The sequence below is a fragment of the Struthio camelus genome, chromosome 17, assembly GCF_040807025.1.
Source record: "Struthio camelus isolate bStrCam1 chromosome 17, bStrCam1.hap1, whole genome shotgun sequence".
NCBI classification, from domain to species: Eukaryota; Metazoa; Chordata; class Aves; order Struthioniformes; family Struthionidae; genus Struthio; species Struthio camelus.
Window position 1 is genome coordinate 12154201 of NC_090958.1, and position 17131 is coordinate 12171331.

At 41.7% G+C, this 17131-nt stretch overlaps 1 protein-coding gene across 42 annotated transcripts in view; it reads right to left on the minus strand.

Annotated features, from left to right (window-relative positions):
* The window catches only part of FBRSL1 (fibrosin like 1), a 560551-nt gene that overhangs the window by 279405 nt on the left and 264015 nt on the right, over nt 1-17131 (minus strand). The window lies entirely within an intron of this gene.

Here is a 17131-nt window from a genome sequence, read left to right on the forward strand (position 1 = left end):
GCTTCCTTTGTTGGTTAACATTCAGGATGCCAGAATTACAAGCGTTCAAGACTAACTTTAAAGATTAATGGAAAAGCAACTTTTGTATTACATTTGTGCAAGCAACCAGAAAAGTACATATTGCAAAATAATCTGCAATTTGTACTGCTATTGGCCACTTCAGTGACTAACGAATACGGTAGCTTTCAGGCTGAATTTCACTCAAAAGGAATTTTTCCAACCAAATTATAAAGTCTACATGAGTAACAGGATCATTTACAACTCTCACAGCACAGGGACGTCACAAAAATACCACTCGAACAAAACCCAACAGGCATCAACATCAAGCCAATATCAAAGCAATTCTGACCTCAGTTCTCCTCAAAGGTAGAAAGCACACCGTGGTTGCAGTACGTGCACAGAGTTTGCATGGATGCTGAAGGTACGCTTGGGCTGAAAAATCTCTCTCCAAGGCTACGTTTGCATTGTTAGCGTTCATACTACAGCAGCATAGTACAGGCACAAACCAGAAACAGGGTCCTGCTGCACCAAGCCACTGGTTTTCAGCCTTCGGACATTAGACCTCTGGACCTGCAGAGCACATCTAAATGAGCTGTAAAAAGGTCACCGAAAAAGCAAGCCTGTGGTCAAGATGGCCTTAAATTCAAAATACAGAGATCTGCAACTTTAGTGCAGTTTCTTTTACGGCGTTTGCAAATTGGAAAAGGTTGAAAACCACTAGGCAGACTCTTCAAGTGAGGTATGAGGCAAGCCTACCATTACGAAGAAGATTTGGATAAAAGGGCAGCAAATTTTGATCAAATTGAAACATGAAAATATTAAAAGCACAAGTCTGGAATCAGCAAATGCCATGAGTAAGGCTCCCTGCAGCTCTGAACCTGGCTTCTCACCATGCAGCTTCCTTCCTCTGTGTGCTTCCAGCTTTACAGCAATTGAATACACTCAAATGTCTAAAAAGCTCAAATCATGAGGTCACCATCAAGCAATCATTAGTTTATTTTCAGTTATATACATAGGTCTCACAGCCACTGATGACAATTCATTTCTTTTAAAGCCAATTCTGACAAAAATCAATCAACTTGAGAAGACATGGTGAGTGAAAAACACCAGATTCAGTGAAAAGCTGCAAGCTTCAGTCACACTGGGGTCCTGCTTAGCCTGTGAAGGCCCATTCCCTCCGTGTATTGAGCTCTCTTGGGATTCCTATAACTTTCTAGTTGCTGTCAGCAACAGGGATGATAAAAATCCTGCTATTCTCCCACTCATTGTCCAAGGCCAACGAGGTGAAGAGCTGCCTGAACAGAATACGCACAAGGATGTTTGCCCAAGGTAAAGATGGATCAGAGATAAGGGTTTGATCAGATCTAACCTGAAACATCTATAACATGAAGCAAAAACTAGTCCTACTGGGGCTCTTTCCTTCACACATCGTTCTTCTGGTAAACCAAACCAAACCACACAAACCCAAACCCCCCCCTTGCCCCCCAAAATCTCTAGATAAAATTGCTAGGTGCCAAAGGCATTGTTCAGATGCTGAACCACTGCACACCTTGTAGCACGCCTCAGCGATGCAGATCTGTGCCGCCCTGCCCAAGACAACAAAGAGCTGGCAGTCGCAACAGGGAGCCGCTTTGTTTCTGCCCATTTAAACATTACTCAACTCTGTCATGCAATCTGCTGCTGCTACGCGCTTTCTCGAGTTGTCCAGCACAGCAACCAAAAAAAATTAATGTGAAACTGCCCTTCTAATTTTTCCTTCTCTTTTGAGAACCTGCACCCTGCTTTGATCTTCCCAACAAGCCCGTTTTGATTGCTGACCCAACCACCTGAATAGAAACTTTAAAGAATTAGGCGCTGATGCACAATGTGTCATAGTACTTTTGGGCCAGCAGGATGCGGAGAGTGTGTACGCTTCAGTTAAAAACATGCCAAACCCCTTCTTCCTAAAGATCAATGTAAAGTTCATTTACGTTGCTCTTCCTGCCCGCTCACGCATGTTTGAACATGTATACTTCACTTAAACTAGGCTGCCTAAAACAACTTCCACTGTTACGTTCCTTATTTGGAAGGCCAACGCTTACAGGAAGTTTTTAAGGAAATGATTCCCGTTGTATTTGCAAGACTGCTCAGATTTCAACATTGGGTTCTCAAAGGCAACTATCATACCAGCGCTACCATCCAAACAGCCATCGGTGAGCTGAGGAAACGCCCACAGAAACGCTGTCCCAAATCCCCAGATTTGCTGAGGGAGGCCCTCATCCAAGATGCTTAAGACCTACTAAGTTTCCAGATAAGCTGGGTCTGGCAGGCCACAACACACCGCACATCTGCTGGTGGAGCCAGGTACCATGAGGCCCCTCGGGGATGCAGGGGCTCGCTGCCAGCCTGCACTGGCGTCCTTCAAATAAAACCATTAACTTTACTTCAAACATTAGCCATTCTGCAAATAAAGTCACCAAAACAGACCATTCCTGCTGTATCAATTTCTTTTGGTTTTGATAATGAACATATTGGCTTTTATTTCCCACAGAAATGCCTACCTTCTTCATATATGTACCAAGAGTCCATTACAGTGTAGCAACACAAGGCGTTCGTATGTTTGTCTCATTTAGTGTCTACTAAGGGTTTCTCAGCTCTGCCCCTTACCCTACGGGCCTCCCACGTCTTCCCAGGTGCGCTGCCCTTCTGCCTAGGCTCACAGCCTCCATTCCAGCATGTGGTGAAAGAAATAACAAATAATTTAAAAAGAAACGTAGACAGTCTGCAAAGTTTGTAGATCATCTGCCTGGCTTCTCACCAAACAAACAAAGGCCGCTCTCACAGGGACCTGCTGTGATCTTTCAGCTTTCCTTGAAATATTAACCAATTCTCATATTAACTTCTCACATGGCATCAAATAAAGTCTTTGTGGAAACAGCATCTTTAATCCCCCCCCATGCTCTAAACAGGATCCCTTTGGGTATAATGAAGCTGATTCTGGCATGCCTGAAAAAGTCCTATTTTTTGAGAAAAATATTTGAAGAAACATGTACTGTGAGAAATGTCATTGTTCTGAAATAAAACTATGCAAATGAGGACACAATATGTTTAAAAAAATACAAAAGTTCTCAATAGCTGCCCAAAAATAACACAGCCAAGCTTGAGGAAAAGATGTAAATAGAAAAAGTCATAATTGTAAAACAGTGGGACTCATCCAAAGAGATTTGTTGGGGAAAAATAAAAACAAAAAAGATAAAAAGAAGAAGTGATAAACACATGATAAACGCGTTTGGTTTCCAAGTGGGCCAGGTGGCTTCCTTGGCACTTCAGCAGGAGAGAATATTGCAGAATTTCAGCACATTAGGAAAGGCAAAGAAGCTGCCTACCCCATGCGCATGCTGCTGGGTCACTGCAGTTTCAGAGATTACGTTCACTAGCCAGTAAAAGCAGCTGTACTTTCCTTTCTCTTTCAGAAACCCATGGATAGATTTAGATGCAATTGCACAGATCTTCATACTACCATGCTTCTTTGGAAATTGGGGCAGAAGCATCCCTACTCCAGGCTCCAGGGTAAGCCAAATTAGCTGATACTCCAACCCTCCGTCACCACGCAATGTCCACGCAGGTCCTACTCCTCGGAGTTCACAGGAACTTGAGACAGGAATGTGTTAAATTCTTTTCTCAAGAAAAAGAGCTCAACAACCACAAAACCTGCAAAAACCCAAAACATAAGAAACCAACCACACACACACACACACACACACACACAGCTTCCAAACATTTAATTACAAAATATATGCGTATGACAGACATCAACAAGCCTACAGGAAGATTCCTGCTTCAGTATTCAATATAGCCTCAATAAATATTTCAAGGTTTCAAATGGATGCTTTGCAGTAGCACAGTTTTCATTTGCACAAGTGCCGGAAGGAAGTATTCAACACATGCTTAGAGCAAAAAACAGAGTATTTTCCTGTAAAACTTTAATTGGGAAACTGACACTATATAATCTGTACATCATTGCCTCCGAGCTGTTGTTAAAAAATTAAAGCTGTATCAAAAGAACTGCTTTGCTAAATTAACACATTATGCATACCAGACATAATCTGCACCAGGAAAAGAAATAGCTTTGAGTCAAAAATGCACTATTGTTATGGTTGTCATTGAAAGAGTCTGAGCCATGCAACAGAAGACGACAAAAGCATCCTACATGCCTCTTATATAGACATATGCCCTTACAAACATGTATACTTTATTTTAAAAGTTGAAGAAAACCAATGGACAAATAGCTTTTCATTTTTGCCATCATTACGGTCACACATCTCAGATCTGATCGCGTGAGGCCGCTGTGAAGTTGGAATAACGCACTGACTCAGGTATGAGGCAAGTTCTGGTTTCCAGGAACGCTTCCCCACGGCCGTCCGTCAGTGCCAGGTCCTGCGCAGCAGAGCGCGAGGAGCTGGCCTGCAGGACGTGCCTGCAGAACGGAGAAGTGGAGAGACCTGCCTTGGGAAAGGGGTTGTCACACAGGGATGTGGGGACAAGCAGCACAGAGCTGCTTGCTTGTTCTGGGTCAAATGTCTTCCCCCTAGAAGGGGTAAAAGTTAGGCAGACCTTCTGTTCAGAACTACTGTACGTTTTGGTAAATGCTTAGTAAAACGCTTTCCACGAGCGCATCTCAACGTGCATTAAAAGGAGACAAGCACCAGTACCTGTTTTTAAAGACGGAGAAACTCAGGCACTGAGACTCAGAGCAACTTGCCCAAGGTTTCTCTTTAAAGCACTCATTTAAAACCTCATTTGCCCAAAGTCACTCATCCAAGCTTGTCCATTCTGATCCTGAGGCGTGCTCAGCAAATACACCAGGAAAACAAATCAAGTGCCCCAAGCAGTCCTGAGGATATGACCATCTTCTCTAATTTAACCTCTGCAAGCCCATGCCACGGGTACCATCATTTAGGCTTCAGATTAGACCAGGCTCAGTAGACAAGCTACCCTTTGAAAAATGGCTCATTATTTGCGGTGCCTAAACTCCTGACTGTTCAATCTGAGCGTCTCGACAAGGCAGAGTTTTCTGAAAACACAGAGCATGCTCCCTCTGAAGAGAGAGGGTCCTGTGGCAACATTTCAAGTTGATCACCTCCAAACTTGAAGTACCAAAGTAATTTTTGAAGATCTGAGCTACAACATTTCTTTGATAAGATTTTACCGCTTTGCATGCCACAGTTAACTTCATTCCGTGCACTGAGAGTCTAAGGCAGTGCTGTGGTCTGCAGCGGTGAAGATGGGCTAACAGTTTTGAGGCTTTTAAGATAAGCAAAATTTCCCTTGACGTTGTAAACTCTTTAGGTGGTTACAGACAGCAGTTTCTGCTGTTTTGATGTCTTCTCAGAAAAGAGCTCACATAATTTTATCAGTCTCTGGGGTGACCATCAGATAACCAAGCTATTCCTGTCTGAACCACTCAATGCATCTCCACCTTCCTGTCACTGGCAATCCACAAGACAACCAGGGCACTTGAGCTAACCACACGACTCACAATTTAACTGATTAAGTAGGTGGGAACTGATGCCAGCTCAGCTCAAAGTGTCTTTCTCTGCTAACCAGAAGCTGGCCGCAAGCTGTAGGGGGAATGACCACAGATATCACACTGATAGCGAAACCCGTCGGTGAAGCTGCAGCTTCCTGCTCGAGTGCTCTCACAAGCTCTTACAAATGAATCTTCGGCAGGAAGCTGCCTTCAGTCAAATAGGCTGCCTAGGTCCTCACGTGGCACGCACTATCAACTGCTGCCTTCAAGGGATCATTTATTGCTCTCTCCTTCCCCCTTCCCCAGCTCTCTAGAAATGAACTGAATTAGGGCTCTTTAGTAAAGTCCTTAGTGGGAGGGCAGGTTGACTGGAACAAATTTGTGGCCACCCTCCACTCCTTACAACTCAACGCCTGCCAGCTACGCAGTGCTCAGTGGCGTTGCAGATCTTCACTGCAATACTCTTACAGAAAAGAGCATGAAGCGTGAAGATTAAACCAGGCTGCTAGTTGGCCTAGTATTAAGCAGCTTTGGAAGAGCAGTCTGAATACTGTGGGGAAAATGTATTCTGGGAAATGGAAAAAGAGGTGTGATCTAATTTTGACCATAAGCCTGACAATCATGCTTCTGTCAATACTTGATTGCATTTTGTAACAAAGAAAGTTCACAGAGATTTGCCTTTTAAACATCGGTGGGTTCTGAGAACAAGTTTTGAATCTTTGAATTATAATTATAATTATAATTCATTACTCATTATAATGAGTATCCCATTAAGTTTAGCTTTTCAGCTGTTTATGTTGCTACCCAGAGTCTGAAGGATCAGTCCTCACTGAGTGAAGAGAAGAGGTTTCCCCCACTGACTTAAGTTGATGTCCCTACCTAGGGCACAGAAACGAGGGGACACGGCATTGGTGACTTACTAGGACATTACTACTGGAGTTCTAAAAATGGAATGTCGCAGTGACTAATGAAATAAGGAAATCAATTCACCAAGAATAATTTTGAAGAAAAATAATATTAAACTATATTCTGTAAATGCAGGTAGGGAGAAACCCCACAGAGAGCAGCTATGTTAGTACTTGCTCAGTTCTATCTATTAGCAGACTAAGTGACACAAGGCATAACAGAGCAGAGCTAACCACTGCAGTAGATAGCAGTGGTTCATCAATCTGTTGAAAGAGATATACGCCTTACCCTCCCGAATGTAACCATTTTTTCCCTTGCTAATTATTGTCAGGCCTGTGTATGATGCTGCAGGACTTAAACTGCACAATATGCAGTCTATACCATTCTTCACCTTAAAGTGCTCTGATTGCTACAGTATGGCCACAAATCTTCCTATTTTGATTAGCTGATTTTAAAGGTAGAAGGAACCATCCTAACATCTAGCATGATCTTTTTCAGAAAACCTGAAGAACCACACCCAATAATTTCTGAATCAACCCCCAAACTTCTTTTTGCTTACAGTCAGCAAAATACCAGTCTAAAAATCTTAAGCTGAGGTTTGCAAACACCTAGCATCTACATAGTCCTAACATGTTTCTTGAAGATTGCCAATATCGTGAGGCTTTCTGGAGAACATGTGGCCAATTAATCAGACCAGAACATTCCTCAGGATACTACAGATCAAGGGTGCAAGTATTCAGACACACAAAGAATAAGTCTTACCCATCGTACAGTACAGAAAAGGAATGCAGACAGTAAAGGTACAAATCAGGCTACATTCCTGTAGAAACCACTGCAGACGTATCCACAGTGATGTAACAATAAGTGAATTTTCCATTGTTCCAGTTGCAAAACTCTGAGTAATCACAAGTAATAGTAGAGCAATGTATCTGGAGGATTTATAAATAAAAGTTAATTCCCTTAAAATCTAGCAGAGATGTCATTTGAGTGTGTAACTCAGGAGCACCACATAAGGACCGCTAGTGCTTGCTGAATTTTTATTTTTTTGAGACACATACTAAAGCTGTAATCAAAAGCAATTTTGGGCTCAAACCTGACCTCAAGGTTACTAGACTCTATGGCAGGCTGCTCCTTTTCATTGCAAGTACATTGTACAGTCAAGATGTTAGCACATACACACCGGATGGACCACGGATCTAATTAAAAAGTAGCTTTGCTGCATGTATCTGTTCCAGGAGCAGGTTAGTAAACCAAACTTTTCAAAAGTAATGAAATAGAATTGTCTGCTTCTGTAGCACCTTATCACAAAGACAAAGCAGAGCTAAGAGCGATGAGTAGGAGTTTTACTCAACCTCAATGCCTTTGAGTTCCTGACCTGTGATAAGCTTAAAAAAAAAAAAAAAAAAGAGAGAACAGCTAGTCAGTTGAAACCTAAGTTGAACATAGGGTATTTCAAACTGCAAGTTAAAAATTTCTCTCAAGAAATTAGTCTCATCAATCAACAAGTTTTAAGACTTAAAATGACCAACTTTTGAGTATAGCAATGACTGAGCATCTGAATTACAGCACTGTCTCCCTAAAGGCGTTTACTAAAGTGAATAGCCCAAGAAAAAGCTGAGAATACCTGGCCTTATAAGTTGCCAAATAGCATTGCAAAGGTCTCCCATCCCTGTGATTCATATCTGATGCAAAAGTTGCACACAATGGAACAATTTACATTTTTACCCTTGCCCTACATTTTTAGGCTTTCTTGAATTGAAGTTGGTCCTATTGTGTTATTTAAGTAGAAGTCCTTTACAGTTTCATTTATTTATTTGCCCTAAATTGGAAGGTGGGTAGCTGGGTGTTATCTCACTTTCTAAAAAGTTACCAGCATGTCATGGTGACGGAAAGCGTACATAAGGAATTGCAAAGCTGAAATGCTAAGGTGGTGTGAAGTAAGAACATGGACAGTTTTCACAGGGCTGACTGGGATTTCTGTCTGGATGCTCCTTTTCTAGCAAAACAAATACTGCAGATGAGAAATCCAGTCTTTCAGCAATTCTTTTACTCCTACAGCAAGGGCTTAACTGTTTTTAGAAAGGCAGTCCACTAACCCTAGCCTTGTCACTGAACCTATATAGTTACCTTCTTGTGAAATCCAGCATGATGCAATTTCTCGGCTCTGTTTCACCCCAAATGCATGGAGGAGCGTTGCCTTTCTGCTAAAGATGCAAGTACGTTCACCAGCATAATTCACATTTCAGCAGCTTGCTAGTACGTTCACCAGCATATTCACATTTCAGCAGCTTGCTACATTCAAGTCAGGCTGAAACGTGAGGTGGAAAAAAGAAAATCTTCGACCTGCAGCACACAGTAGGTTTCCCCCCATTTGCAGTTTTCGCAGCAGAGCCATTGCACCTTCAGCGTGTTACCAGAACCTCTTGAAGGTGTGAGATCTGGTTCAGGGTAGTCTCTGTTGTTCTGTTAAATAGAAGTTGCATCTTTGTTTTCTGTTTGGACAGTGAAAGAATTGATCAAGATCTCTCTGTAGCCTTTAAAAAACAAACCCCAATTAAAAAAACAGGAGAAACGGAAGAAATGCATGTGATGGAACTGAATAAAGACCACCAACCCACAGGGGACCTTCCCTATACTGCTGGGTATGCAATATCTCGTTTTATCACCATCCCAAATAACTTTCCCTCTCTATACCAGTTTATTTCATTGCTGATAGGAAAAGGAAGAGCATTTTGGGGACTGATTAGCCATCAATCCCTGTGTATATGGGAAAAAGGGTATTTCACTGAACTGAACAATGACATATTTTAAATCTTTTAACGCATTAATAAGACAGACAATACTTTCATATGCCAATGGTACGCACAACAAAGCTGATTCACTGAAGCCCTTTTCCTTGTTATCTCAGGCCAGCAAAAGACACCAATTGTCTTTTATTTTGACAATAGCATTCTGAACTAATGTCACTTATTTCCTCTGCTGTTCCCCTTTACTCAGTGGTTTTGGGTGTAGGTTTTTGTAAGGGCATATTGAGATGTGAGATAAAACATGAGAGCACGAACTCTGAGATAAAACATGAGAGCACGAACTCCCCCCACACTAATTTCCTCCAACAAACCTTCTGCAGCACAAAGCGTAACTAACAATCAGTCCATCTCAGCTCCTGCTCAGGCCTGGAAATTGCCTATATTAACCCCTCCTGCAGGTACAAAGCCCTAGTGTTGCTAATACCCGTAGCACAAGACTATTATAGAATTAAAACAAAACAGAACAAATCCCTCAAGAGGCCCCATGCTTAACCCCTTTTCATTGTGCTCTATTAACATCAGGTGAGAAGCCTTCACTCTAATCAATGATATGTTTTAATTACCTTTTTGTTGGTTTTGGTAACATGAAAATAAAGGAAGTTAAAACAACACAAAGGCTCGTAAGAAAAGGGAACCAGAAACGCAAATAACAATGCGAGCAAAGGCTGAGACAGACAAGCCAGTACCCTGACCTACTACACGAGGAAAGCTATGGCATATATATGACACAGCTGCCTCAGGACAGTCTTAATGAAAGAGGTTCAGAAATAAAGACCAGATAGTCTCAAAATCCTTTGTCTTTCCTCTTCAGCAGGATGTAATCCTTTCCAGGCTGGTGAATTCAAGATGGATTTAGGACAGCTCATCATTTTGGTGGGCAGGGCCACTTGCAGCGAGGCTGTCCCAGCCCAAGAGCCAAAGATCACAGGGAATTTTGGGATGTCTCCGTATAACAACGGCATCTTTCGAGTCAGATTAGAGAGCCGATCCCCCCGCTGCCCCTTGTTGGGGCAAGGGCAGGGAAGATTTAAAAACAACAACAACAACAAGAACAAAAACCACACCACCACACGAGTCACACGCCCTGTCCCTCCAGGGGACCACGAGGGCTCGCGGCATCAGCTGACTGCGCTTCCACTGGCACTTGCAGGTTTACGTTAATCAATGTCACACAATTATGATCACGCCTTATAAACACAGGGCGCCACTGTGTAGCTGGGACACGGCTGGCGCGGCTGCAGCGCGAGGCTCCACACCAGCCCCTCGGGTCCACGCAGACCCAAATTCAGCCAGAGAGGGTCCTCTGTGCTCATTTATGGCTGTAGAGATGAGTGAAAACTTATGGGACTTTTCACCATAATTAAAAGCAGGGGTCACCTAAGAAGAAACAGGTTTTCAGCAAAGGGAACTTCTAAAGGAAAACGCGTTGTAAGGATCTTCGTGGACTTCGGTATTTCTAAAGCTGAAGTATGTAGTTTATTTATGTTTGTACATCTGCTTAGGCTTCTCATAGGGTGTTTCAAAAACTCTCAAGAGCTCCCAAAGATCTGGAATAACGTATGCACTGATCATCTGACCACTCTGCAGCTCACAGGTTACACAAGAGCCTCGGGAGCTCCTGAGCTGAGTGGTGGCAGCACGGCCCCGCTGACTTCAACCTGGCCCCATCTCGCACAGCAAGCACAACCGGGAGGCGTTTAGCCATCGAACTCAGCTAGGCTGTGTGAATTCAAATATCGGCACAGTTTTTATAAAGCAAGGATATTTAGGAATACAAGAACAGAATACGAGCAAAGTTAAACACTTTGGATGGACACCCACAGCTATGTTCCTGACCCCTGCTACCTTAGAGGGATAACTCCTTTTAAAATACTTTTCATTTCTATATATATTATTATTTTTCTACTCTTTCATCCTCTCTGCTGTAATTACTCTCACATGCCACATCACTTTATTACAGCCCCTCTTTCTTTTCTCTTTCTACCTGATTATCTGTCTTCAAACAAGACGGAGATTGCTCCATCTGAAGGGGAGCTACTCACCATTCTTTCTTTTGTCCAGGAAAGACAGACAATTATAGTCCCTCTTTTACATTTGGCATCATGGCAAAGTGAGAGATTGATACTTACTTTGGAATTACTACTCTTTTATTCATAAATCTTGTCCAGAAAGTCCTGCTCATGTTGCCAGCCCACAGGCACACTATTGTAGGAAATACATATTAAATTCACCTTTTTTTTTTTTTTTAAATCATTTAACTTTGGCTCCAGCTCAAGGAGTTTTAGATTCATAACAAGAGCCCTGTTTCAAATGCTGATTTTTAGCAAGGAAAAATGCTAATTTATCACAGATCCTAAAATACAACGATTTTTCCAGGCCAGCTAAGAAATTTTACCTATCTACAGAGGAGAGATTTTTCATTAGTGTATGACAGATCAGCAAGCGAAGGAACCCCACTAGTTACAAGTGCAGTTTGCCTCTGGTCACTGAGTATGCTTACATACCCACCAGCTGAAGCACATTCAAGAATTCCCCACCAGAAATATTATATACTTTATAGCAATAATTTTGTTGATTCTAAAGTAGAAATCTATCCTTCTCAGGACTCCAGTTTCTCCATGGAAATCCCAGATATAATACATACATTTAGTACATAAGGTACATAACTGCACACATAAAGGTACATAAAGGTACATATGTACACATAAAGGTACATAACTGTCACCTGCGGGTATGTCTTGGACACACAACAAATTCCTGTGCAGGAGGCAGCACTGAACCGACCTCTATATAGAACGGATGCTACAGAGGTGCTTTTCTGGGTTTGAAAATTTGGACCTCAGCATGAGAGCACAAGAGAAGATCAGAGGAGCTGCTGGCCTGATCTGCAGAGAGCTTGTCTAACCTTTACACTGAAGTGGTGGACCTGGCCGGCATGTGCACCACAGATTTTTGGCCTGAGAGCAGCCTCCTTGGCAGGGGCCATCTGTTTCGGGGTTTCAGAGAACTGTGTCGGGCTGGCACAAATTAAAACAGGCCACAAAGAGAGAGCTTTACAGGCGTAGCAAGGGTATATAAACCTGCAGATAGTTAACGTACAATTCCTAGGCTGCTGATTACCTAGTGCTTTGCTATCATTCATATCTGTCCTCTTCTCTCCTCAGTTCCCACCAAGCTTGCTACACTTGGAGGTCTCTCCAAACCATAACCTGGGTGAATCACAGCTCAGCACTTGCTGTCACAGCAAGCATGCCCACAAACACAAGCTCAAGAGCTCGGAGCGCTGGAAGGAGGTCACGGGCAGCAAGACCTAGGTGACTGCACCATACAGCAAGCATCAAACATACAGCATAGACATATGGTTAAACAAAGGAGTCCCAGAGGCTGTAAAGATTGTCACCAGCAACCAGAAAGCCTGTTCCAAAAACCAACAATGTAACTGGAGATAAATAGTCAGAAGGACCAGACTGGTATCACCGGCACGCAGCAGGGCTCAGGAGCACTTGCAGCCCACCTCATGCTTGCCAGTACTACCTTAGGCACTACCTTCACCCGCGTTACGAGATACTCATTCTTGTGCTACATCACAAGGGGGAGGGGAGAAAGGGTGTAGGGAGCACTGAGCTGGCTCTGGGTGACCCAAGCGTCTCTGCAGGCCTTACGTTTCTTTGCACAGTTCTTGATATCCATGAGCTTCGATATAAGTTCGATATGAGACACTGGTTTCTGGTGTTCAACAAGGAAGATGTAAAAGCAACAGAATTTGATGAGCTGCCAGGGACTTGACTAGGCTGCAAAGACTTTGATATTTTACAGAAGCTTAGAATAAAAATCCACTGCCTTTGCTGCCAAGTGAACATTACTGGTTTTTTTCTCTATTAAAAAAAACTTTCAAGAGCAAATAAAACAAAACAAAGGCACCTCATCCTCCTGCACTTTTGTTTCAAGGTACACTTAGACAAGTTGGTTCACTGAATCTCCATTTGCCATATGCTTTCAAGTTTATTCGTTTATTCACTCCTGCATTTTAGCTCCCTCCGTTTCAGAAGAGGAACAGCTGCACATATGTTCTATAAATAAACACATAATTTATTGGAAGAGGTTTTTTGTTTATTTTTAGGCTACCACATATTCCCACTTCTATCTTCTTCTGCACTCTGCAAAAGTGAGTCAAGTTCAGCTGCAGCTTGAGTTTGTCTATATGATGAGCCGGACGTTATAAACAATTGCAGCTTTATAGTCATTAAAATTAATGCATCCAGTTTGTTATTACGTTCATTGCAACTACTTGCTAAGTATGTTAGGTCCTGAATTGCATGGCATAACTATCAAAAACGAACTTGAAAAGCAGTCCACAGAGCAACTTCAGTGATCTCTAAAACACTCAACATACAGCTAGTGGATTCCAATAATATCTAATTCTACAAGTTTGGTGGTTTTTTTTTTAAACAAATCAGTACCTTTTCAAATAGACAGATCTCTCTCATATTGTTACCAAAACCAAAATCTGTTTTGTCTGTTCACAGGACAGACAGAATTTTCTGACTAAAATCACTCATCTCATTTATGTGTGCAGGAAGTGTGACAAATGGCTAGAGTAGTTTATCACACACGTGACAATCAAGTCATAAAGGGAATAAGATATTAACCTCCACAAACTATAGCATTCTACTTCTCAGCATAGCAGAAAGTATACCTTAATAAGATAAGGATATGAAACACATGCTACTGATAAGGAGCCTACAAAAACACTACAGGCAAAGATATGCCTTGTTACTTTGTTACCCATGTAAAACTAAATGTCATTCAAAACCTTAATTTGGGAAATAGATTCATAAGAAATTTTGCCTGGGATATGTACAGACAGATCGTGAAACTACGTGTCACTACTGTTACCACTATTTTTGAGGCTACAGCTTCTAAATGTAGAAGTTAAACCTATATACAGCTGAAGTTAAGCAGAGGGGTTATTCTTAACTTCAATGAGACCAGAATTTCACAGAGTTATTTCATGCGCGGTCCTTATTTAGGCACTTATGTTCCATAGAAGACAATAAAGTTGCTGGAATACATAATACTCCGGAGTTACTATTTAGGCACTTGTAACCACTTTGATTTTCTTCTTAACTTCAGCTCCAGAGCCCATGCCTTGCACAGGAGCAGTTTGCTGGGGTACTCAGCGGTAACCTGTTTTGATCGCATAGACAGACCTTATTCAGCCTTTTCTCTGTGGCCCAAGCGGCCTGAAACCTTGGATTGAGATTTTTTGATAAAAGAACATTACTACAGATTGTAAGTCCTCTTTCTACAAATTTGCATTTCCTTAAAATATGCTGTTTCTACAAATGTTTCCTGAAAACAAACTTCTCTGCAAGGACAGCTGAAGCAAGTGAATGGAAAAGTACGCAGATTCAAAGTGAGTTAATTAAAAAATGAACATGTGCAAAATATTTCGTGGTATTTAAACAGCTGTTTATGAAACCCAGTAGAAGCACTTCACAGAGGAATGATATATATCTTCTTTTTGCAAGTGACAGTCTTCAACAACACAACCATACACAGCTATCTAGAGGATCGAGAGGATCACACACAAGTACAAGAGACGATGCCTTCACTGTGCCTCCTACTAGCACTATTTTTAACATGCTTTCACCATGTCTGGCAAACAACCTCTTCCATGTAAACAGGGGCAGTGCCAAAATACTGACTTAGTGTTTAATATACAGCTGCTTTCATGAGAAAATGAAAACCTTTGCAATGTGTTATAGGCAACCCCTAGTTTGGGACCAGTCTTCTTGAATCAATGGCCTGAACGTCCCTTTCCCACCTGGGAGAATCAGCTTCCAACGCAGGTTTAGGCCAGCAAGGTCTGGCAGTGCTGGAAATGATAGTCCCTGCCTTATGCTAAATCAATTTAGAGCAGCAGCAGAGTCTTAGGGGAGATGGTCAGCCTCAACAGCTGGTACATGCTGAGGCAGAAGGCAGTTTAATAGGGAAAAAGACAACCCATAAAGAAAAGCAACCCCAGCTCACACTGCTCATGCTCTCAGAATACTGCTATGGCATGCACACAGTTAGGGGTTGGCTAAATAAAAGAAACCTGTCCCCACACATGCACAGAGAAAGAGCTAATTTGTTAGAACCTTTTATTTGAAAGACAAAAGTAAATTTCTTAATAGGCAGCAATGGAGGAAAACAGTCCAATGATTTATTGGCTTAGGGACTCTAAAAAGAATTCTTCAGCCTTTTTCCATTAAGATTTTAAAACCAATGCTATAGCCAGTGGGAAATTGTTTAATTCCCAAACTGTCTCCTCAGTCATAAAATCTGTGAAGATGATTCATTATTATTTATGTGGTGCCATGGGCATGCATGGCAATTTACAGACAAATAGAAGATATGGCATCTGCCTTTAGAAGCTTAGGTGAATCCAGCTGTTCACATGTATGGGAAGCAGTGCTGAACTGCTTTGCAAGTATACATTTGAAACTCTGGAGTAAATGTTCCTCAGTAGTAGATGAATTAAGTAATGACACTCACCTGGGATGCAGGAAACATTTTAATAACAGGATACTTATAAGATGCACGTCATTATTGTCTAAAATTTTGTGATATCATTTCATAAAGCCTTAAGACTTTTCAAGTAACATGCACTCAGTGTTGCATTTTGACTTTCTGATAACAATATGTATGATAGTATCATGTGACAGCGCCACTACGAAATCAGAACATAAACTGTAGCCTGCCAAACAATTTTTCTCTGTGAGCAAACAGCACTGGGCAGGAGCTCACAGGTTCCATCACACAACTCCAAACGTACAACATAAATTATTGAAAGAAAATCATTCTTGTGATTATTGTGGAAAAAATGTGCACTCGGTCTCTACATCAACTTCAATGTAGTATATAAAAACCCACCCCTGTTCTAATCCGCTATTAAAAGTGAGCAGTTGTAGCTCTTGGTAAGAAATATACTTTTGGATCTTTCACCTAGAAGACAAAACTTTATCATGGTAGAGCTTGAAATAACAGCAATTATTGTCAATAAGTACAGGCAGGAATTGTTAAATGGGTTAGACAGTCTCATTCAGATTTGCATATAGGATAAACATCCAGGTTCACCTACAACCTTTACACTAGCAATTAGGGAATATGTGACCTATTGGCTGAACAGACAGGGTATCATCCAATATCTATGCGCTATATGTTTGTTATGAGAGTTAGATATAATGTGATTCCAGGAGTTTTCATGTTGACATTACTAAGCCACTCACACCCTCTCTTATTTCTTACAGTAATCTGTGCAGTATCACCTACATGCCTGCCGTTTCAGACAGCGGAGCAGCACAAAGGTACCCAAATATATAAATAATTATACAACCTCTACATGAAGAAATGTCATTGTACATACGAGTAAGGCACACGTGAATAGAAATGGTCAATTAAACATCACTCCTACATTGCATACATGTGCAAATGTGTCCTGGCCCTGCAACACCAGCCCTACAACACTACTTATACCTACGATGTACTTGTTAGGAAGAGACAAGACCAGCAACATCACCCTCCTCTGAAAATGAGTGAATTTTTCCTGCAACAATGTCTTATAGCTCAGAGTTTGCAAACAAGAGGATATTGACTTTCTGTTGAGACTGAAGAAGGGTCACATTTCTAAAATGCAGCAATTTTGTCTTTGATTATTTTATGTAACACACAAATAAAGTATGTATGGGGGTGGGTGAGGTGGAAGCAGGCATCTCCCACCAACGTTGAAAACTCCCTCCACTTCTGTCTTTTAATTCCCAGGAAGGCACTATCTACTAGCTGAAAGCCATTCTCAAAAAAACACCACCAAAACCCCCTCCCTACAAGGACAAAATTGAATTCAGGAAGCCCCCAAACAGACTGC